Source organism: Vulpes vulpes, chromosome 10 (assembly GCF_048418805.1).
Source record: "Vulpes vulpes isolate BD-2025 chromosome 10, VulVul3, whole genome shotgun sequence".
NCBI classification, from domain to species: domain Eukaryota; kingdom Metazoa; phylum Chordata; class Mammalia; order Carnivora; family Canidae; genus Vulpes; species Vulpes vulpes.
The window spans coordinates 20,069,954-20,095,339 of NC_132789.1; the positions used below are offsets into that span (position 1 = coordinate 20,069,954).

Sequence of the window (25,386 nt, forward strand, 5' to 3'; positions counted from 1 at the left end):
CTATTTTTCACAGATCATTGATCTTTTCATTTTTCCTGTTTCTTGACTTTCTGTACTGTTGAATTTCTCTAGTTTTATAAGATTCTTTACACGTTAATTTTTGCACCTCTACAGTATTTTTGTTTTTCAGTAATTCTTTAAGGATGCACATTTCTGTAATTATCAGGTCAAACAATACAAAATATTGTTAAATCAGTACAATTAATATGCCATTATCAACTAGTGATAGCATTTATAGTTTTCTTTAAAGTTATGGTTTTTTTCATTTCTTACTCTAATAGGCTGGAAACCTGCAATGGGGGTGGTTACATGTGTTTGCCTTTGTCCACTTCTTTGCTTTTAACTATGATTTTGATTCTCCTCGTTTTCCTCCCCTCTCCATGTTAGAGTTACAGAGATGTTTAAGGGCCTATTTCCTCTCTCTTATTATTTCCCTTAGTTTCTCAGACACTGGGAGTTTCCCACCTACAGTTTCTTTGACACAAGCCAATGTATCTTCATTCCTGCTCATTACATCTTTCTCAGTCTCAAAGCCTTCTTTCTCTGACCCATCCAGTTTCTTCATCGTGGAATAGTCTTGCCAAAACAAGAGACCCCAATTTTATTAATGATAAAGTTTATATACTTACTTGTGTGATTTGTAAATAAAATCATACATATAATTTGTACTTCTGAAAGACATTTTAAATTGAGGGCAGATTGTCTTTTATATTTCTTTTTTTTAATAAATTTATTTTTTACTGGTGTTCAATTTACCAACATACAGAATAACACCCAGTGCTTATCCCGTCAAGTGTCCCCCTCAGTGCCCGTCACCCATTCACCCCCACCCCCCGCCCTCCTCCCCCTCCACCAACCCTAGTTCATTTCCCAGAGTTAGGAGTCTTTATGTTCTGTCTCCCTTTCTGATATTTCCCACACATTTCTTCTCCCTTCCCTTATATTCCCTTTCACTATTATTTATATTCCCCAAATGAATGAGAACATACACTGTTTGTCCTTCTCCGATTGACTTACTTCACTCAGCATAATACCCTCCAGTTCCATCCACGTTGAAGCAAATGGTGCGTATTTGTCGTTTCTTATGGCTGAGTAATATCCCATTGTATACATAAACCACATCTACTTTATCCATTCATCTTCCAATGGACACCGAGGCTCCTTCCACAGTTTGGCTATTGTGGACATTGCTGCTAGAAACATCGGGGTGCAGGTGTCCCGGCGTTTCATTGGATCTGAATCTTTGGGGTAAATCCCCAACAGTGCAATTGCTGGGTCGTAGGGCAGGTCTATTTTTAACTCTTTGAGGAACCTCCACACAGTTTTCCAGAGTGGCTGCACCAGTTCACATTCCCACCAACAGTGTAAGAGGGTTCCCCTTTGTCCGCATCCTCTCCAACATTTGTGGTTTCCTGCCTTGTTAATTTTCCCCATTCTCACTGGTGTGAGGTGGTATCTCATTGTGGTTTTGATTTGTATTTCCCTGATGGCAAGTGATGCAGAGCATTTTCTCATGTGTATGTTGGCCATGTCCATGTCTTCCTCTGAGATTTCTCTTCATGTCTTTTGCCCATTTCATGATTGGATTGTTTGTTTCTTTGGTGTTGAGTTTAATAAGTTCTTTATAGATTTTGGAAACTAGCCCTTTATCTGATATGTCATTTGCAAATATCTTCTCCCATTCTGTAGGTTGTCTTTTAGTTTTGTTGACTGTATCCTTTGCTGTGCAAAAGCTTCTTATCTTGATGAAGTCCCAATAGTTCATTTTTGCTTTTGTTTCTTTTGCCTTTGTGGATGTATCTTGCAAGAAGTTACTGTGGCCAAGTTCAAAAAGGGTGTTGCCTGTGTTCTCCTCTAGGATTTTGATGGAATCTTGTCTCACATTTAGATCTCTCATCCATTTTGAGTTTATCTTTGTGTATGGTGAAAGAGAGTGGTCTAGTTTCATTCTTCTGCATGCGGATGTCCAATTTTCCCAGCACCATTTATTGAAGAGACTGTCTTTCTTCCAATGGATAGTCTTTCCTCCTTTATCGAATATTAGTTGACCATAAAGTTCAGGGTCCACTTCTGGGTTCTCTATTCTGTTCCATTGATCTATGTGTCTGTTTTTGTGCCACTACCACACTGTCTTGATGACCACAGCTTTGTAGTACAACCTGAAATCTGGCATTGTGATGCCCCCAGCTATGGTTTTCTTTTTTAAAATTCCCCTGGCTATTCGGGGTCTTTTCTGATTCCACACAAATCTTAAAATAATTTGTTCTAACTCTCTGAAGAAAGTCCATGGTATTTTGATAGGGATTGCATTAAACGTGTAAATTACCCTGGGTAGCATTGACATTTTCACAATATTAATTCTGCCAATTCATGAGCATGGAATATTTTTCCATCTCTTTGTGTCTTCCTCAATTTCTTTCAGAAGTGTTCTATCGTTTTTAGGGTATAGATCCTTTACCTCTTTGATTAGGTTTATTCCTAGGTATCTTATGCTTTTGGGTGCAATTGTAAATGGGATTGACTCCTTAATTTCTCTTTCTTCAGTCTCATTGTTAGTGTATAGAAATGCCATTGATTTCTGGGCATTGATTTTGTATCCTGCCATGCTACCAAATTGCTGTATGAGTTCTAGCAATCTTGGGGTGGAGGCTTTTGGGTTTTCTAGGTAGAGTATCATGTCATCGGTGAAGAGGGAGAGTTTGACTTCTTCTTTGCCAATTTGAATGCCTTTAATGTCTTTTTGTTGTCTGATTGCTGAGGCGAGGACTTCCAATACTATGTTGAATAGCAGTGGTGAGAGTGGACATCCCTGTCTTGTTCCTGATCTTAGGGGAAAGGCTCCCAGTGCTTCCCCATTGAGAATGATATTTGCTGTGGGCTTTTCGTAGAGGCTTTTAAGATGTCGAGGTTAGTTCCCTCTATCCCTACACTCTGAAGAGTTTTGATCAGGAATGGATGCTGTATTTTGTCAAATGCTTTCTCTGCATCTAATAAGAGGATCATATGGTTCTTGGTTTTTCTCTTGCTGATATGATGAATCACATTGATTGTTTTACAAGTGTTGAACCAGCCTTGTGTCCCGGGGATAAATCCTACTTGGTCATGGTGAATAATTTTCTTAATGTGTTGTTGGATCCTATTGGCTAGTATCTTGTTGAGAATTTTTGCATCCATGTTCATCAGGGATATTGGTCTGTAATTCTCCTTTTTGGTGGGGTCTTTGTCTGGTTTTGGAATTAAGCTGATGCTGGCCTCATAGAACGAATTTGGAAGTACTCCATCTCTTTCAATCTTTCCAAACAGCTTTAGTAGAATAGGTATGATTTCTTCTTTAAACGTTTGATAGAATTCCCCTGGGAAGCCATCTGGCCCTGGACTCTTGTGTCTTGGGCGGTTTTTGATGACTGCTTCAATTTCCTCCCTGGTTATTGGCCTGTTCAGGTTTTCTATTTCTTCCTGTTCCAGTTTTGGTAGTTTGTGGCTTTCTAGGAATGCGTCCATTTCTTCTAGATTGCCTAATTGATTGGCGTAGAGCTGTTCATAATATGTTTTTAAAATCGTTTGTATTTCCTTGATGTTGGTAGTGATCTCTCCTTTCTCATTCATGATTGTATTAATTTGAGTCTTCTCTCTCTTCTTTTTAATAAGGCTGGCTAATGGTTTATCTATCTTATTAATTCTTTCAAAGAACCAACTCCTGGTTCTGTTGATCTGTTCCACAGTTCTTCTGGTCTCGATTTCATTTAGTTCTGCTCGAATTTTAATTAACTCTCTTCTTCTGCTGGGCGTAGGGTCCATTTGCTGTTTTTTCTCTAGCTCCTTTATGTGCAAGGTTCGCTTTTGTATTTGAGTTCTTTCCAGTTTTTGAACGGATGCTTGTATTGCAATGTATTTCCCCCTCAGGACTGCTTTTGCTGCATCCCAAAGATTTTGAACGGTTGTATCTTTATTGTCATTAGTTTCCATGAATATTTTTAATTCTTCCTTAATTTCCTGGTTGACCCTTTCATCTTTTAGCAGGATGGTCCTTAACCTCCACGTGTTTGAGGTCCTTCCAAACTTCTTGTTGTGATTTAGTTCTAATTTCAAGGCATTATGGTCTGAGAATATGCAGGGGACGATCCCAGTCTTTTGGTATCGGTTCAGACCCGATTTGTGACCCAGTATGTGGCCTATTCTGGAGAAAGTTCCTTGTGCACTTGAGAAGAATGTGTATTCAGTTGAGTTTGGATGTAAAGTTCTGTAGATATGTGTGAAATCCATCTGGTCCAGGGTATCATTTAAAGCTCTTATTTCTTTGGAGATGTTGTGCTTAGAAGACCTATCGAGGGTAGAAAGAGCTAGATTGAAGTCACCAAGTATAAGTGTATTATTATCTAAGTATTTCTTCACTTTGGTTATTAATCGGTTTAAATATTTGGCAGCTCCCACATTCGGGGCATATATGTTGAGGATTGTTAAGTCCTCTTGTTGGATAGATCCTTTGAGTATGATATAGTGTCCCTCTTCATCTCTCACTACAGTCTTCGGGGTAAATTTTAGTTTATCTGATATAAGGATGGCTACCCCTGCTTTCCTTTGAGGACCATTTGAATGGTAAATGGTTCTCCAACCTTTTATTTTCAGGTTGTAGGTGTCCTTCTGTCTAAAATGAGTCTCTTGTAGACAGCAAATAGATGGGTCCTACTTTTTTATCCAGTCTGAAACCATGCGCCTTTTGATGGGGTCATTAAGCCCGTTCACGTTCAGAGTTACTATTGACAGATATGAGTTTAGTGTCATCATGATATCTATTCAGTCCTTGTTTCTGTGGATTGTTCCACTGGACTTCTTCTTAAAGGGGAATTTTAAGAGTCCCCCTTAAAATTTCTTGCAGAGCTGGTTTGGAGGTCACATATTCTTTCAGTTCCTGCCTGTCTTGGAAGCTCTTTATCTCTCCTTCCATTTTGAATGAGAGCCTTGCTGGATAAAGTATTCTTGGTTGCATGTTCTTCTCATTTAGGACCCTGAATATATCCTGCCAGCCCTTTCTGGCCTGCCAGGTCTCTGTGGAGAGGTCTGCTGTTACCCTCATACTCCTCCCCATAAAAGTCAGGGATTTTTTGTCTCTTGCTGCTTTAAGGATCTTCTCTTTATCTTTGTAATTTGCAAGCTTCACTATTAAATGTCGAGGTGTTGAACGGTTTTTATTGATTTTAGGGGGGGATCTCTCTATTTCCTGGATCTGAATGCCTGTTTCCCTACCCAGATTAGGAAAGTTTTCAGCTAGGATTTGTTCAAATACATATTCTGGCCCTCTGGCCCTTTCAGTGCCCTCGGGAACCCCAATTCAACGTAGGTTTTTCTTCCTCAGGCTGTCGTTTATTTCCCTTAATCTGTCTTCATGGTCTTTTAATTGTCTCTTTTTTCCTCAGTTTCCCTCTTTGCCATCAACTTGTCTTCTATGTCACTCACTCGTTCTTCCACCTCGTTAAGCCTCGTCGTTAGGACTTCTAGCTTGGATTGCATCTCATTCAATTGATTTTTAATTTCTGCCTGATTGGATCTAAATTCTGCAGTCATGAAGTCTCTTGAGTCCTTTATGCTTTTTTCTAGAGCCACCAGTAGCTGTATAATAGTGCTTCTGAATTGGCTTTCTGACATTGAATTGTAATCCAGATTTTGTAACTCTGTGGGAGAGAGAACTGTTTCTGATTCTTTCTTTTGAGGTGAGGTTTTCCTTCTAGTCATTTTGCCCAGTGCAGAGTGGCCAAAAACAAGTTGTATTGGGAAAAGGAGAAAAAGAGAGAGAGAGAAGGAAAGAAAAGAGAAAAAGAAAAAAGAAAAAAAGGAAAAAAGAGAAAGAAAAAGAAAGGTGGAAAAAAAGGGGGGGTGGGGGAAGCAATCAGAAATCAGAAAGAAAAAAAAAACAAACTCGGGGGAGTATCTTCTGATTCTGTACACTTTAAGTCCCTTGACTTCCCCTGGAACTGGTCCGTGTTGCTGGTCTTCTGGGGGAGGGGCCTGCTGTGCTGATTCTCAAGTGTTAGCACTTGGGGGAGCTGCTCTGCCCCCCGCCTGGTGCAGGGCTCAGTGGGGGCTGTTTACCCCGTGAGGCCCCAGGAGGAACAGCCACAGTGGGGCGGCAGCTCTGGGAACCGGGATTCAGCCCCCGCAGTAGCTCCGGGGCTCTCCGTCTGCAGGGCCTGGAGGCTCCGGGGCGGGGCCGCTGATCTGCTCAGCTCTGGGCAGGAGCGTCCTTGCTGTCCTGGGCCCTCTGGGTCTCTGCCTGTCCCGGGGGAGGCCGGATCCTGGGCTGTGTCCCGGCGCCCTGTGCTCCGGGGCCTGCGCTGTTGGATTCGCTCCCGCCCCGCAGCCCCCTCCGCGGAGCCGCCGCCCGAGCCCCTCCGAGCTGCTCCGGGTCCCGCTGTGCGAGCTGCCGTCTTAGGGAGCTCGGGGCACTCTCCCGGGGCGCAGGTGCCTGTTAGTGTCCCAGGGAGCCCGAGGGCATCCCCGCCCTCCTGGGTCCTGCTCTAACTCCCTGCGAGCCCCTTTCCGCCCGGGAAGGTTGGTGCAGCTCCTGCTCCTCCAGGACGGGGCTCTCCTGCCCAGCTCCTCGCGGGGCCCCTCCCCCTTGGAGGCCTTTTGCTTCTTTATTTCTTTTTCCCCCCGGTCTTCCTACCTTGATAGAAGCGCGAACTCTTCTCACTGTAGCGTTTCAGCTGGTCTCTCTTTAAATCTCAGGCCGAATTCGTCGATTTTCAGGATGATTTGAAGGTTATCTAGGTAATTTGGTGGGGACAGGTGATTTGGGGACCCTACTCTTCCGCCTTCTTGCCCCTCCCCTCCATCAGTTACAATTTTGAAATGAACATTCAGCAACATAAAGATCAAAATTTGACTTTAACTCTTAATGTACTATGATAATTTATTTCCAGCATATATTAAGTGAAGCCTGCAAAATAAATAATCTACAGAATCATTAAAAAAAACTCAGAATTTAGTCTTAGCATTCAAATAAAATTAATAAAATGTACTTAGTTGTCTCCAAAATATCACGTTTCATAAATTGCATAAACACATAACAGCCATGATAAATATAGTCTAAAGGATTAACTACAGAATATTATGTACTACATTGAGATTTTATTTGCCTTGAGATTTATGTATAGACATGTATATGTATAAAGTTTTCCATGACACGGAAGTTCATCGCATACCTGTTTTGTGCTTGATAGGAATAATAGTGTAAAAATCAGTATTAAGTCTTCCTTAAGATTCGGAGTCAATTATGCAAATGTGTATATGCTTGCCACAGACTGTTTTGTTCTATTGTGCATGGTTTGAATTGCATGTGAAGAAGTATTCATCTTGATTTAAATACCTTCAACTGTCTCCAGAATAGTTGAAATACTTAAGAAACGTAATGAGACATAATTGGATAATCACTTAAAATGGAAAGTTCGATAATTTCATATTCACGTACCCAATTTTGACCATTTAAAAAAAAAATCTCTGGGTCCATAATACAAGCCATCATTAACTTTGGAGTAACTCCTAAGCAATGAAAGTATGAAAGAAACCATATATATAATAGGTTGTTTTTAATAATTAGCAATCATTTAAAAATCTTTATAATAGTGAAAAATCTGATGAGAAAAATATAGGGCTTATTGGTTAAAATCCTTAAGGCTAAAAATTGTATTTTATTTACTTTCATATATTTGGAGAGTGTGGTGTTTGTATCTGTTTTTTTTTTTTAAAAAGAGCTTTTTTTTTCTTCTTTTAGATCTGCTTGTCTATTTTAGATAGCCAAAGATGATGAAATATGGAGTGTGTGCTAATTAAAAGCTAATTAGGTGATTTTTACTTTTACTAAGTTACTGATCTATGTGGGGTAATTAGAGCAGGGGGAGCAGTGGTGAAACCAGAAAGGTATCTTGATGATTGGTACAAAGACTGTATGTAGCATTGATAGGTTTGATCCTCCACTAGCCATTTCAAATAGTTAAATAACAAGTTTATTAATGTTTACCTGTGAAATACAGCATGGTTTACACAAATACTTCAGGATTTGATTTATGAAGCCATCCCTGAAGGTAAATGATAGTTAAAGGGAACAATGCGGTAGAGACATATCACAGATACAAGTAATTGATGCCAGTTAAATACTGGCACTTGACTTGATTTTCACAGAGATTTCAGCGCTTGGGGGCAAAAGAGTTCAAAGACGTGTAATTAACATGCTACATGAAGGAAAGTGGTATAAACTAAAGAATTATACACATGTACATTGTTTTATTATGCATAGTCTGAACTCAAAATTAAAAGATTGAATAATACAATAAAATTATAATCTGAGAGCACGAACACCCTTTAAAAAGACCAAAAAGAGATAAAGTCTGAAAAAATATATAACAAAAAATCTTTGGTACATAAATGAAGAATGAACTTCAGGATAAAATGATTGGACACACGAAATAGTCTATTTTTTCTTTTATTTCTGTTGACCTATTCAGTGGTATATTTATTTCACTGAACTCCTAAAGTAACGTTAGAGTTCCCCTATGAAAAACAGAAATATTTTCTAGTTCCTGGCACAACATCTGGCAGTAGCAGATACCCTGTAAATTTTTGCTATCTAGAAAAACAATTGTATATGAGCTAGACAGATTACCGGGTTTCTTTTGCTAAATCAAACATTTGTTTCTCAAACACATTCCTTTTCCAACCATCTCTCTCTCCATCCTTTCTTTTCTCTCTCTTTCCTTCTTTCCATTAACAAATTTAGGAAGAATTCACTCTGTGCTGAGAAAATGTCTAACTTATCTCACAATGGCAGAGCTGACAAAGTTTTTATCTTACTTATTTCACAGTTTAATGGGGGAAAAAGAATTAAACGTGCAAAATAAATCTCACCTTTGATAAATGTCATGAAGGAAAATATTCTCAAATGTAGAATAATGAATACAGAAATTGATAATTAATAACTTTACTCATGAAAGTAAACTCATGAAAGATGAGCTCACTACATGAAGAAATGGAGATAGAAAGACAGTATAATGGGACTTCTAGATTCTGAATTAAGGAGGAGCTTGGAATGTCCAAAGAAATAAAAGAATGTTAGTGTAGCAGGAGCATAGTATGTAAAAAGGAGAGGGGCTTGAAATGAAGTAAGCTTTGTAGTCCATAACAAGTGTATTGGATTTCATTGTAAATGCCATTGGAAGCCACTGGATGCTTTTAAGCAAAAGTGTGTGGTAATTGCATTTATGTTTTAAGATAAGTGCTTTATGGAGAATGAATTAGTGGGAAGTAAGACTAGAAGTGGAAAGAGCATTTAGGAGAGACACTTGAAGATTTCCAAGAGAGAAAGATATGATGTCCTAGACCAGGATGGGACCACTGACATGGATTTGCAATCTATTGGAGGCAGAATCAAAAGGACCTAATAACTGATTGAATGTAGAGGGTGAGAGAAAAAGAGACAACAAGCATGAGTCCTAGATTAGAGCATTGATTATATAGCAAAAACATTCACAACTGAGTTGGTCAAGATGAAATTGGGAGACAGGCGCTAGTAAAAGAATCAATAACTCAGGACGCCTGGGTGGCTCAGTGGTTGAGCGTCTGCCTTTGGCTCAAGGCATAATCCCAGGACTCTGGGATCAAGTCCCACATCAGGCTTCCTGCATGAAACCTGCTTCTCCCTCTGCCTGTGTCTCTGCCTCTCTCTCTCTCTCTGTCTCTCATAAATAAATAAATAAATAAATAAATAAATAAATAAATAAATCTTTTAAAAAACATTTTATTTATTTATTTATGAAAGACAGAGAGAGAGAGAGAGAGAGAGAGAGAGGCAGAGACACAGGCAGAGGGAGAAGCAGGCTCCATGCCAGGCGCCCGACGTGGGCCTCGATCCAGGGACTCCAGGATCACGCCCTGGGCCAAAGGCAGGTGCCAAACCGCTGATCCACCCAGGGATCCCCTAAATAAAATATTTTTTAAAAAAGAATCAATAACTGCTTTTGGGATTGAGAATGTATTGTTTTACTTTCTTGTACTCAGGGTATGGATTTGGAGTTATTACTTTAGATAAAAACCAAATTAGAAGTGGGGAAGAAAGATTAAATACTAGACATTCCAGGGATTCATTCAAGCCAATGATCTAGCAACCCAATTGTAGCTAATTGTTCTAGGTTGATATCTGTAAATATATGTATGAATTGACACTGCAAAGACATATGGTAACCATTGAGACCTCTGCATTCTACGGGTTGAGATTAAATCTATTTTTATACAACAGACTTCAACAGTATTTGGGATTATAAAATGAGTCTACAGTGTGATCAGGACAGTGACAAATGGAAAGGAGTAGCAATGGCTGGTATTCTTAAATAAACAATTGGGGAAAAATAGGAAAAGTTTATTTTATTGAGCAAAGAATTTCTAACCTTCACATGACCTTTCGCAGTTGAACATAAGCACAAGTAAGAACAATATAGAAGGAGGAATTTACTAGAATAAGTGAAAATTGAAAGAGCTCTATAAACTTCTGTCATTACCATCATCGTCTCTAGAAAACCACATCTCAAAACGAGAGAATCTGATAGAAGAGAAATGAAAATGGACCATTTTTCCTCATTAACTTGCAAGGAAGTTTCTATACATTTGTATCTTCCTTTTTTGGCAAGGTTGAAAACATCGGCAATCAAAAATTTCCTGTCATTCCTCAAATCTGTTTGTGAAGGTGGGACAGCTGATTGCCTTGCAGTTGTGTTTGTAGCATGTCGTCCCTGATGCCTCATTTCATTTATTTAATAGCATAATTATATCATAACTTATATCTATCTGCACTATCATAAACTGACGTGTATTCTCACACATTCTATCTGAAATTTTGCCCATAAGAATTGTTTGCATTTACTTCAGACCATCCCACTCCATTTTTGTCCAGCATATCCCTAGTTATAATCTTGAGAACAGCATATCAGATTAGTCATGATTAATAAATACAGAAAAACTTGGAATTTAATCAAATGGCTTCTCATTCAAAGATCTCCTTTTTTTTTACCCATAATAACCATAATTTATGTCTGCAACAGAAGAATATGGTAATATTAAAACCCTAATTATCTCAGAATTCATTATACGCATATGATACCCTACTTGCAATCGTGTGAACGCTATACACATTGAATAAAAACCATACTTCAGATTTTGAATTTGAATCTTTCCCCAGGCTGATAGTATGTAGCACAGTCCTCTCCCCAAATGCCAGGGAGTAGCAGTGAGCCACAGCTCCTGGCCCGTAATGCCATCACAAGAGTAAACAACTGACACACTGACAACCATTCTTATGCCGCATGGCCAATCTCTTTCACTTTCAGTACTTTTTTTTTTTTTCAGTACTTTTCAATAAATTACAGTAATTTTCAATAAATTACATGAGACAATCAACATTATTAAAGGATTTTATCCAACTATAGACTAACGTAAGTGGTCTGGGCACATTTAAGTTGGGCTAAAACTAAGCTATAGTGGTCAGTAGGTTAGGTGTACAAGTGCGTTTCAACTTATGACATTTTTAATTTATGATGGGTTAATCAGGATATAACCCCATCATAAATCAAGGAAGTCTGTCTCGAAATTTTGATTTCAGAGTCAAATAAATAAGCTAAGCATGCTTATTTGAAATGTATTGTTACTTGTTATAATCATTCACTGATTAGTGAGTTTATTTCAATGTATAATTATTACAAAATTCAAATATACTGTATTTAATAGAATGCATTCCAGAATATGAATTCATTTCAACTACGTCATCTTATTCCAATCTGGTGGGCTACAAAGAAAGATAATGTCATTATGAATACCTTGTTATCTCAAAATAAACTTAAGAGTAAGAGGTGCTTTATTTCTTTTGCTGTATTCAAAGAGGTCAATCTATTTTTAAGTTAAATCAATAAGTCTCCATTGTGTGCTTAGAGTAAGACCACGAGCATTTAGCTCATAAGTAAAGTGTTAAAAGAAACCACAATGTTATCATTAAGAATTTGACTTAGAAATTCTTCTGGTTTCCTAACATTCTTGCTAAGTACTCTGGAACGGACAATAATCTGCACTATTGTAAAATGAATGGAACAAGTTGGAGGATGGTGAAAGTCTGAGGAGACTGAGGAAAACCTATTATTATTCCAAAATATATAGCAACTTTAAAAGATACGGTAATTATTATTCTGTTGATACTTCTATTGTGCTGGATATTTATACTTATAGGAGATAATTGTGTGTGTGTGTGTGTGTGTGTGTTTGTGAGAGAGAGAGAAAGGGGGGGGAGAGAAATTACGAATGCTCTAAATATTTTGAAGCAGCATAAATGAGATCCACCTTCCCGTTACCCTTTCTGCCAACTTGAAAACGCCATTTCATAATATCTGAATCAATGAAGAAATCACAAGCTAGGAGCATCTATAATTTAGGGGCAATGCTAATTTTCTTTTTTGAGTGTAGATCTTTAAAATGAGCTTTTTTGCCCCTGCTCTAAAATCTGTAAAATGCATTTACCTAAGGTAGACTATCCCTGAAAGTATTATATGAAAATTTTTAGCTAAGGGGGGCTTTTTATTTTGATAAGTCTCTGAAGCCAAGAAGTTGAGTTTCCTCTGTTATAAGTGATAACATTTATAATCAACTAATACCTAATTCAAACAAAAATCTTTGTGAAGTTTGTTTCTAACCTGAAGAGGTTCTAACGTGTCTCTCTTTTTTTTTTTTAATTTTTATTTATTTATGATAGTCACACAGAGACAGAGAGAGAGGCAGAGACACAAGCAGGCTCCATGCACCGGGAGCCCGACGTGGGACTCAATCCCCAGTCTCCAGGATCGCGCGCTGGGCCAAAGGCAGGCGCTAAACCGCTGCGCCACCCAGGGATCCCTCTAATCTGTCTCTTATTAATAGCATTGGGTTCCTGTGTTCATAGGATCTGTATGACTACCCAGATAGAAGTCTGTGATAGAGATGGGTTTCCTACGGCATCATAATTTTACAGTAAGTCTGTAACAGAGTAAACATGTTTATCCTTGTGAATATTGATTTTTTTCACATCATAGATTATTTTCAAAATTGATAATTATAACAGCATGTTTTATTATATTTAAGTATGCGTTTATCTATTAACTGAATCATTAAAGTAAGATTCTTTACTTCAAATTATTCTAAAATAGAATTTTATTCATGAATTTTCATAGTTCCTTAAAGATATCATTAAGTAAGGAAGTCAATTATTCTTCTAATGTAAATTTCAAGCATGACAGGTAAAATGTTCTAGAAAAAGCTTGCCATGCAAAATTGTTTTGAATACTATGGCTAGAGCATTTGCCCACGCATGAAATAGAGATATAACTTCAATACTTTCAGGTCAAATCACAGCATCAGGAAAAGGTTGAATATAAATTAAGGATAAAATCCAATATATTTGGGTGGGACTACATTTTCTTCTTGAGAAATCATAGAAGGACACATTAATTATACTTGGTATGAAATTTCTCAAGTAAAACAGAAAATCCTGACTTTGCTAAGGACACACATAACCAAAGCACTGGCTTATTCTATGTTTTATTTTAAACTTTTGGAAATAATTTTGATTAAGGGATTAAATGGCATTGTGCCTATTCTGAAGGATATATGACAGAGAAAGGATTTTATGAGGGACCAGGCATGTAAGAATATTCATTCTTCAAAAAAACAAACAAAAAAAGCAAAACAAAACAAAACAAAACAAAGATTCATTCTTTAACATGTTCAATGCAGACTTCTTGAGGGTAAAGTGTGCACCACCCAGTGCCAGTCACTGGGCTACTGACCAAATAAGAGCTCATTTTGGAACTCCCCAATTAGTGAAAGGGAAGGACATGTGGATACGTAAATTAGCCTGACAACACTAAGATTTGTTGAGCATGCATGATGTACCAGGAAATGTGCTAAATCCTTTACAATGATTATTTATTTTAATCCTTATAGTATCCCCGAGAGAGGGACTGTTGCTTATTGCAGTAAAATTGAGATTAAGATATGAAACTCGCTCAAGGTTTCACAGCCAGAGAGGTGTACCAGAGATGATAGATCGTATTAGAAGGATATGAAACAAATGTTATAGGAGAGGCCAGGGTAATAATAAGTGCCTGTGGGAGTCAATGAAAGTGTCCTACCTCACAGATAGAAAATTTGAACTAGATCTTAAAGAGAGAATACGAGGTTTGCTAGTAGTGAAGGCAGATAAGGGGAATGTTTCCATCTAGTAAGATTTTCTAGAAGTATAGCCTTCTGGTCTTCATTTTATCATTTATAATATGTGATAGTGGAATAATCTGATTTCTAAGTTTTTTTGAGTTCTGGAATTTTAGGATGATGTTTTGTTTACTCTACATAAAAATAAAAGAGACTTCTGAGTAAATGCTGAAACATCTGAGACTTTTGACAATATATCACTGACCCTCCAGAAAGAAGAAAGATTTCTTTTATCCTGCACATGGATAAAACATCATCTGTTTTCTTCAAAGATAGCTAGTTACATGTGGAACTTCTCCTCCCTTAAAAGAGATGGGAGAAAGTACGATATGACATATGGGGGGACAGCCTAGCCAGTCTGTAGTAGCTGATAATTAGGGTTCTGTATTCCATAAACCCAACTGCTTCTGGTTAGGGCTCTCTTATCTTTTTTTCTAGTTACTTTAGGAAAACTTAATGTTTTAGACCTCAAAGGATTTCCTTTTGTTGTATGAGAAAAGCCAGGATATTCCTGGCCCCTAGAGAGGTGTTGCACAGTGCTGGGGGGTGACAGCCACTTAAACTCCCAGGAAAAGCCAATGGAGATGGGAAGATAGCAAAGGAAACACATACAAAATGGCCTTGATTGTACATAGTTTCTGAGAAGGGGAAACTGGACAGTCAAAATGTAATACTTCTTTTTTTCATAGTCAGCATCAGTGACTTTAACTGAAACAAAAATGATTTTAAAATATTGCTAGCCAAGTGTGTTTCACTCATTCATTTGAAGCCCTATGATCTTCCTAGAGAAAATAATCATGTAACTGAAGACACACACAATATTCTGATATAATTTTTAAAAGTTATCCTATGGAACTATACTCAACATACCCATGTGTTTTCATACACCAATAATTGAATTTGTGGTTTGAAATGACAAACCACATGTCATGCTGTCTTACTTCTACTATATGAAGCAGTTTATTTCATCTATAAAAAACAAGCAGTGAGAAATATTCAGGAAACTCTTTTACAAATTTAAAGAAATAAAAATATTTATTATATTGTCACATTGTCATTTAAATGCTCAAATTTTCAGAGAAGAGTGACAAAATTGTCTTCTTACCCATAAACCCTGTCCTTTATGATTTCTGTACTATATTACGATATTTTTCTTCTAAAATTAGGATATAGGAGGGAAAGAAAAGATGAATAAGCAATACATTTATTAGTATTTAGTAACATGTAATACAAGGAATCCAGAATGACGATCAAAAATCACAAAAGGAAGAGTCAGCCACAGGTTTCTGGTGAGTTATTCAAGTGAGTGCAGTGCTCCCACAATCATCTCCGTCCAGGTTGAACTGTTGCGAAGGGCAATTAATTCCATTTCCCACTTTTAGTTTTTCTTATGTTAAATTTAGAAGGCAGCCTGCCAGCTATGATTAAGATTTTCTCAGAAAATAGTTTCTAGAACCTAATACAAGACTGTTAAACCACTGCGTAAGCATAATGGTTTAGATCAGTTGTATGCAACTTCCATGTGCACATTTCCCAAAGCAAGCTTATGAAAGCACACATTTCCAGGTACCCATACCATCCAAGGTGTCTGATTTGGTAAGATCTAGAGTAAAACCTCGGAAGTGAAATTTTCATCAAGCGTCCCAAGAGGATTCTGACACAGATTTGTGTTTAGAATACCGTTTGGGAAATTGTTTTGGAGCAGAATGAAGAACAAAGTATATCTTTATATGTAAGCACAATGGGAAGGAAACAAGGAATTTAAAACGTGAAGGAGGAAAAGGGGACTCTCGTATTGTACATAGTTAAAAGTCTGTGATTCTCAGATAATCATAACTTTTCCATATGTTACCAGCATGATAGCCTCCAAAGCTTATGCTGTCTTCACTATACCAAATGAAGCTTAAGGAGTGAGTGAGACGGGGAAAAAAGAAATTATTTAAGCAATAGCTCAGGGAGAAGCTAACGAGTTTTTGTTAGCGTCCAAAAAGGCAAGTGCCCATAGTATGGTCAGGAATAAGAAACGGGGGGTGGGGGGGGGCGAAAATAGACAAGAAAAAAGAAAAAGAATGTAATTGTTCGTGTGACCCATTGTGTGCATGTGTACACACACGTACCACAACATGCCACCTACCACAACATACCACTTACCACAGCACACTACAACCCTTCACCACCTGGAAGCTGATGGCTACAGTACAGTCATTATGTGCATTATGTCATGCTCCCAGAGGTTTTCCTAAATCCAGTGTTATGTACTTTCTCTTTAACACTTTGCACACATAATGCCAACAAATCCAGCTCCTTAGGAAGTGCTCACCTTGATATTCTGAATATTTTATACAAAAAATACTTTTATTTATTTTTTTAAGACACTTTTATTTTGACCAAAGTTTCCATTTATATTCACATGGTGAATTACATGTTGAGCTACTTAGCCAATGATCATGAGTCAATTATGGTTTATGGAAATTCACTTGGAATTGTCTATCTGAGAATTATGAAACTTTAAAAATTGTCACTTCCAATTGCCTGAATTTAGAATGGGGAAAACTGAGGCTTCTGCTGTTCTACTTCTCTTCTATTCTTCTTTTGAACTTGTAAACCTCTTCTTTGTAGAAATTTATTAACAAGTACCGTTATATAATGCTTTCTCCAATAAATGAGAAATACACACACATACACTCACACACACCTTTTCATTTCTATTATCCATGGCAAAATTTTATCTTGGGTAGTATACTTACTTCCTGGTATCCTCTTTCCCCACATCCTCCTCTCTGCACTCTTATCTAGTAGTAGGTGTTAGAATATTGCTACTTGATGATTAATATTTTCAATGAAAGAGATTAAAGTTGGAAATCTTGCAGAGCTTTTGTATTTATATTTCTATTCTGAGATTTTGGAAATAGACACAAATTCTCAAGTTTCATTTGAAAAACGTTTTAATCATGGAATAAAGACAAGTGTATCTGAGATTATGGTCTTACTATTCAGTAATAAGAATACTCTTAACTATCTGATGGATGAAAACTAGTATTCTAACTCAACATATTTATAGTACAGAGTTTTACTTATTTCTTTACTGATCGCTATGCCAAATCCTGAACTCTGTTCCAGTTGTTTTACTGTGTAATGACTCTTAACCTTTCTACTAATTGGACTGGCTCATATGCTTTTTAGCCTGTCTTCCCTCAGATCCTCATAGCACACTTTTGGAAGCCTGACACTAACAGAGGTCATGTAAAATATGTTAGGTAACTGGTGGTGATATAATCCTGCATAGCCAAACTGAACAATACGTAGAAAAAATGGAATTTAACTTCAATTACCATTTATGAAAATCTGGTTCATTGATGTTTACTTATAAAATACCTCCTCCAAATCCTTTAGTCTGAATATGGACAATCACCTTTTTACACCTTTAAATAGATTCTTCCTATCTGGATAGCTCACACCTAATTCTGATTAAATAAATTATCCATCTGTGAATTCTACAGGTGTAACTTTTAATACTTACCCTTTATTATTTAATACTTACCCTATATTATTTCCAGCAGTCTCCTCCCTGCTCCCAACGTGTCAGAAACAAGTAATTTAGTTGCTATGACTTTTCCATTTGTCTAAAGGCAAACCTATCAACCCCTATAAACATGTGTGTTTTATCTTGCTCCCTGCTTGGTATACCATGGATATGTGGGAGAATCAAGATTAGACTTTTGTTGATCTGACTTCTTGATAATAAGGTGTTAGGAAAGCAATAAATGTATTGGAAAAAGAACTTTAAATCATATTTAAGCTTACTAAAGCCTTTCAATAGAACATATTTAATTCTGGTAGTAATAAAATGGATGGGATTTCATTGTAAAGCAGAGCAGAATTCAGCATATACTGTGTCAGCTTTACATGACAGATTATTAATAAACTGCCACTGTTACCACTCGATGCCAGCCTTTGGTGTTGGCATTTTTTTAAACTTGAAACTCAAATGTATTTTTTTAATCTTATTAAAAGATTAGATGTATTTTTTAATCTTATTTTTAAAAGATGTATTTTTTAATCTTATTTTATGAACCAGTTTCTTCTTTTCAATACATTTTTTTCTCTTCTCTGTAGAATTATTGTGTGATTCAATTAATGGTTCCAATTTCATTATACTTATATGTTCTAAAAAACCCTAAGGCATTGTATAACTTCACATAGATCAACTTTAGTTATTTGTTTGTTTGTTTGTTTGTTTGTTTTCATTTGATGAAGGTGAAGACAAGGCAGAGTAAGAATTAAGAAAGAGGATGTACTTTCAACTTGGTACCTAACAAAAATGAGCCATTTGGTAGAATTCATTTTCTCAACTAACTTTCCCCAGTATGTTTGCCTTTTTCTCTCTTTTCTTCTCCTATCCCTGTTCTAGATACACTTTTTTAAAAGATTTTATTCATTTATTCATGAGAGACACAAGAGAGAGAGAGAGGCAGAGACACAGGCAGAGGGAGAAGCAGGCTCCATGCAGGGAGCCCAACTTGGGACTCTATCCCGGGTCTCCAGGATCACGCCCTTGGCTGAAGGCGGCACTAAACCACTGAACCACCCAGGGACCCCCGATACACATTTTATATTGTCCATTAATTCAACAAAACACTTAAATATTTGTATGAAATAGTCATTTTCATACTAGTGTTGGAAAAATAATAAGTAGTGGGCAAAGCCTACAGGAAATAGACAGTTCAAGAGAGCTTATAGGGTCTAAGGTTATCCTTTAGATACAAAAGGGCCATTTTGTATCTAAAATTTTTTATGCTTTACAACTCCTTGTCACTCCATCAAAACTTTAGCTATCTATCAGAGAGAAGTTAAGAGTTACTTTAAAATAAGTTGCAATCAGTGGGTTAAAGGACATAGCATCTGATGATGGGGTAAAAAGTGTGTATAATGTCATAGAGAGGGCAAAATGAATAGCAAAACATGCAGGTGATGCGCTGAGTTTTATCTAAGTAGTATATATTATCCTCATTGTCTTAATTGGACGGGTAATGTCAAACCTTTGGACAAAGCTGAAAAAGATTCATACCTAGTAAGGTATGCACTGGTATTTACTGGAAATAAAAGAAATAGAGACTAGAAGAACAATAAAAAATGATCAATCAATGAAACTAAGAGCTGGTTTTTCAAAAAGATAAAACAGGCGTGTCTGGCTGGCTCCATCAGTAAAGCATATGACTATTAATCTTGGGGTCATGAGTTTGAGTCCCACATTGGACATACATATTACATACATAAATAAACATATATATATCAGGGCACCTGGGTAGTATAGTCAGTTAAGCCTTTGACTCTTGGTTTCAGCTCAGGTCATGATCTCAAGGTCATGAGTGCAGAGCCTGCTTGAGATTCTCTCTCCTCCCACCTGTGTGCTCTCTCTCTCTCTCTCTTTCTCTCTCAAAACAAATCTTTAAAATGTACGTGTATTTTTGAAAGATAAAACTCTCAAACCTTTAGCTACACTAAACAAGACAAAAAGATTTCAGTAAATAAAATTAGAAACTAAAGGAGCCATTACAACTGACACTACAGGAATGCATATGATCAGAAAATAACTGCCATATACAATTATATGCCACCAAATTTGATAACCTAGAAGAAATGAATACATTTCTAGAAGCATAAAACCTACCAAGAATGAATCAAAAAGAATAAATAATATGAATAGGCACCAATGTGTTACACATTAATACTCCATAATGAACAGTGGGCACTGGCTCAAATGTCCCATACTGGTTTTTGCCTTTGAGTCATTCTACATGGTGTTCCTTCTGCCTTATAGGGTTTACCACTTCCCAGCAGTGGGTCCTGGGCAAGTTTCTCAGGCTCATTGACCTCAACTATCTCCCATAGAGAATGGGAAACACATTGGTTGTGATGCTTACCTCATAAGGACATCACAAGGATCAGATGATGTGTGAAAGCATTTTACAAACTGCCAAGTCCTCTGCCCATATGAGCTAATAGAATATAAAACAATGGATGCCAAGGAGTTAAGACAGGGAGGGAACTTAGAAGATAGAAATAACTGCTGTGTGGAAATGGTAGACGTGATTTTTGCTCAACATTCTGGCAAGAGAAACTTTATAAAAGTACAAATTAATTAATAGAGCAAATTGGGGTAAGGGATAGGGAAGAAGGTAATTGAGAAGGGGAGGCCTGGATGTGTTTGGATCCTCTGAAGTCTAGAGAGAGGAAAGTGTTTGTTATCCAGCAGACAATTCCTGCAAGCAACCTGGAGCAATTTTTGCCTGACCCAGACAGATTCAAATCTGGCCTGTGCCATTTTGACATTAAGATTCAGTTTCCTCACCTGTAAAGTGGACATAATAATGGTACCAACCTCAGAGCATTGTGGAGATACTTTAATTCATTTTTTTTGTCACTCAAAAAGATTTCTTAATAATACGGCATTGGACTATAACCAAAATATGAAATAAATATACACAAGTTTATATTGATATAAACAAATGAACAAATAGGGGAGAAAAGGCTAATTTTGCTTTAATAGAATTCCAGATAGGGGCACCTGGCTCAGTGGTTGAATAACTGCCTTTGGCTCAGGTCATGATGCTGGGGTCCTGGGATTGAGTTCTGCATCAGGCTCCCCACGGGGAACTGGCTTCTCCCTCTGCATATGTTTCTGTATCTCTCATGAATGAATAAATAAAATCTTAAAAAATAAAAAATAAAAGAATTCCTAACAATAGACTCCTCACTTCAGGAGGTGAAGGAAAATCCTCCCCACCCCCTACCCCAAAGGTGGGGTAGATTTAGAGCACACTTCTAAACAACAGAGTGTAGAGAGAGGGAAACAGTGACTTGGGGCAGCAGACTGGCACACACAACTTTAACTGAGTGACAAAAGTCAGTGATGAAAGTCAGCAGTAATGCTGTGTGAATCTCATGCACCCCCAACTGAGATGGGATGGAAAGGCACAGAAGCACTTCACCACTGTGGTAGTCTTTCCAAAATTCCATATTCCCAGCCTACTCATGACAGAAATATCAGACACACCCAAATTGAGGCTCCTGCAACAAAGTAGCTGACCATGGGATCCCTGGGTGGCGCAGCGGTTTGGCGCCTGCCTTTGGCCCAGGGCGCGATCCTGGAGACCCGGGATCGAATCCCACGTCTGGCTCCCGGTGCATGGAGCCTGCTTCTCCCTCTGCCTGTCTCTGCCTCTCTCTCTCTCTCTGGGTGTGACTATCATAGATAAATAAAAAAATAATTAAAAAAAAAAACAAAATAGCTGACCAACACATCCCTTCAAAACTGTCTATCGAGGTCACGGAAAACAAGAATGAGAAGCTGTCCCGCACAAGGCTGGTTCAACACTTGTAAAACAATCGATGTGATTCATCATATCAGCAAGAGAAAAACCAAGAACCATATGATCCTCTCATTAGATGCAGAGAAAGCATTTGACAAAATACAGCATCCATTCCTGATCAAAACTCTTCAGAGTGTAGGGATAGGGGAACATTCCTTGACATCTTAAGCGCCATCTACGAAAAGCCCACAGCAAATATCATTCTCAATGGGGAAGCACTGGGAGCCTTTTCCCTAAGATCAGGAACAAGACAGGGATGTCCACTCTCACCACTGCTATTCAACATAGTACTGGAAGTCCTCGCCTCAGCAATCAGACAACAAAAAGACATTAAAGGCATTCAAATTGGCAAAGAAGAAGTCAAACTCTCCCTCTTCGCCGATGACATACTCTACATAGAAAACCCAAAAGCCTCCACCCCAAGATTGCGAGAACTCATACAGCAATTTGGTAGCGTGGCAGGATACAAAATCAATGCCCAGAAATCAATGGCATTTCTATACACTAACAATGAGACTGAAGAAAGAGAAATTAAGGAGTCAATCCCATTTACAACTGCACCCAAAAGCATAAGATACCTAGGAATAAACCTAACCAAAGAGGTAAAGGATCTATACCCTAAAAACGATAGAACACTTCTGAAAGAAATTGAGGAAGACACAAAGAGATGGAAAAATATTCCATGCTCATGGATTGGAAGAATTAATATTGTGAAAATGTCCATGCTACCCAGGGCAATTTACACATTTCATGCAATCCCTATCAAAATACCATGGACTTTCTTCAGAGAGTTGGAACAAACCATCTTAAGATTTGTGTGGAATCAGAAAAGACCCCAAATAGCCAGGGGAATATTAAGAAAGAAAACCATAGCTGGGGGCATCACAATGCCAGATTTCAGGTTGTACTACAAAGCTGTGGTCATCAAGACAGTGTGGTACTGGCACAAAAACAGACCCATAGATCAATGGAACAGAATAGAGAATCCAGAAGTGGACCCTCAACTTTATGGTCAACTAATATTCGACAAAGCAGGAAGACTCTCCCTGGAAAAAAGACAGTCTCTTCAATAAATGGTGCTGGGAAAATTGGACATCCAAATACAGAAGAATCAAACTAGACCATTCTCTGATACCATACACAAAGATGAACTCAAAATGGATGAAAGACCTAAATGTGAGACAAGATTCCATCAAAATCCTAGAGGAGAACACAGGCAACACCATTTTTGAACTTGGCCACAGCAACTTATTGCAAGATACATCCATGAAAGCAAGAGAAACAAAAGCAAAAATGAATTATTGGGACTTCATCAAGATAAGAAGCTTCTGCACAGCAAAAGAAACAGTCCACAAAAGTAAAAGACAACCTACAGAATGGGAAAAGTTATTTGCAAATGACCTCTCAGATAAAGGGCTAGTATCTGAGATCTATAAAGAGCTTATTAAACTCAACAGCAAAGAAACAATCCAATCATGAAATGGGCAAAAGACATGAACAGAAATCATACAGAGGAAGACATAGATATGACCAACAAGCGCCGCATCACTGGCCATCAGGGAAATATAAAACCAAACCACAATGAGATACCACCTCACACCAGTGAGAATTGGGGAAAAGTCACAAGACAGGAAACAACAAATGTTGGAGAGAATGTGGACAAAGGGGAACCCTCTTACTCCGTCAGTGGGGATGTGAACTGGTGCAGCCACTCTGGAGAACTGTGTGGAGTTTCCTCAAAGAGTTAAAAATAGACCTGCCCTACGACCCAGCAATTGCACTGTTGGGGATTTACCTCAAAGATACAGATGCAGTGAAACGCTGGGACACCTACACCCCAGTGTTTATGGGAGCAACGTCCACAATAGCCAAACTGGGGAAGGAGCTTCGGCGTCCATCAAAAGATGAATGGATAAAGAAACCGTGGTCTGTGTATACTATGGAATATTACTCAGCCTTGAGAAACGACAAAGACCCACCATTTGCTTCGACGTGGATGGACCAGGAGGGTATTATGCTGAGTGAAATAAGTCAATCAGAAAAGGACAAACATTATGTGGTCTCATTCATTTGGGGAATATAAAAAGTAGTGAAAGGCAATAAAGGGAAAAAGAAAAAAAATGAGTGGGAAATATCAGAAAGGGGACAGAACATGAGAGTCTGCTAACTCTGGGAAACGAACAAAGGGTGGTAGAAAGGGAGGTGGGCAGGGGTGGGGGTGACTGGGTGACGGGCAGTGAGGGGGGCACTTGATGGGATGAGCACTGGGTGTTGTTCTATATGTTGGCAAATTTAACACCAATAAAAAATAAAATAAATAAATAAATCATCCTTTTGTTCCAAGGATGGAACACACACACACACACACACACACACACACACACACACAAAAGGACAAACATTATATGGTCTCATTAAGTTGGGGAATATGAAAATAGTTAAAGGGCATGAAGGGGAAAGGAGAGAAAATGAGTGGGGAAATATCAGAGAGGGCAAGAGAACATGAGAGACTGCTAACTCTGGGAAACGAAGAAGGGGTGGTGGAAAGGGAGGTGGGTGTGGGGGTTGGGGTGACTGGGTGATGGGACCTGAGGGGGGGCACTTGATGGGATGAACACTGGGTGTTATGCTATATGTTGGCAAATTGAACTCCAATAAAAAGAAATTAAAAAAATAAACAAACGAAACAAAAGAAAAAAAACCAAACAGCAGGTTTCCCTTTTTAATGGCTGAATAATATTCATATATTTTTTCTTTATTCATCTATTTGTTTATGTATAGTATGTTGTTTCCATGTCTTAGCTATTGTAAATAATGCTTCAATAAACATGGAAATACAGAAATCTCTTTCAGAGAGGGATTTTATTTTATTTTGGTTATGTAACCATAGGGTGGTTGCTGGATCATATGGAGTTCTATTTTTAATTTTTTGAGGAACCTCCATCCTCCATATTGCCTTCCATAGTACCCATATTGAATTACATTCCCAACCAACTTGCACAAGGATTCCCTTAACTTCAAATCCTTGCCACCAGCACTTGTTATCACTTATCTTCCTGATAGCCATTCTGACAAGTATGAGGTAACATTCACTGTGATTTTGATTTGCACTTTTGTGATGATCAGTAATGTTAAGGACATTTTCATGTACATATTGGCCATTTGCATATCTTCTTCAGGGAAAACAGTCTATTCAAATCTTTTACCCATTTTAAATCAGATTGTTTTTTGCTGTTGAATTTTCTTATATATTTTAGATGTTAAGTGCTGTTTGCAAATACCGTTTTCCTTGCCATGGGTTGCTTTTCATTTTGTTGTGCAAGAGTATTTTAAGTTGATATTATCTCACTTTTTTTTGGTTTTATTGCTTATAATTTTGGTGTCATATATAATGCGTCATTGCAAAGACCAATATCAGGGATATTTTTTCCCTGTTTTTTTCTAAAACTCTTACGGTTTTAGGTCTTCATGTAATTGTTAATCACCCGAAACTAACTGGAATTTAAATAAAACCTTTAAGAAAAGATACCCAAAAAACGAAGCTTGTTTTAAGATATATGTTTCAAGAAATTCGTTTAAGGAAAGTGCAAGTGAGGGACGCCTGGGTGGCTCGGCGGTTGAGTGTCTGCCTTCAGCTCAGGGCGTGATCCAGGGTCCCGGAATCGAGTCCCTCATCGGGCTCCCTGCGGGGAGCCTGCTTCTCCCTCTGTCTGTGTCTGTGCCCCTCTCTCTCGCTCTCGAA

At 37.9% G+C, this 25,386-nt stretch overlaps 1 protein-coding gene across 1 annotated transcript in view; it reads left to right on the forward strand.

Annotated features, from left to right (window-relative positions):
* Window positions 1-24,491, forward strand: part of LOC140594296 (small G protein signaling modulator 1-like) — an 82,023-nt gene extending 57,532 nt beyond the window's left edge. The window contains exon 7 of the mRNA XM_072725229.1: window positions 21,599-24,491. The gene's annotated coding sequence lies outside the window, so the exon portion shown is untranslated. The remainder of the gene's footprint in view (window positions 1-21,598) is intronic.
* Window positions 24,492-25,386: the final 895 nt, after the last annotated feature.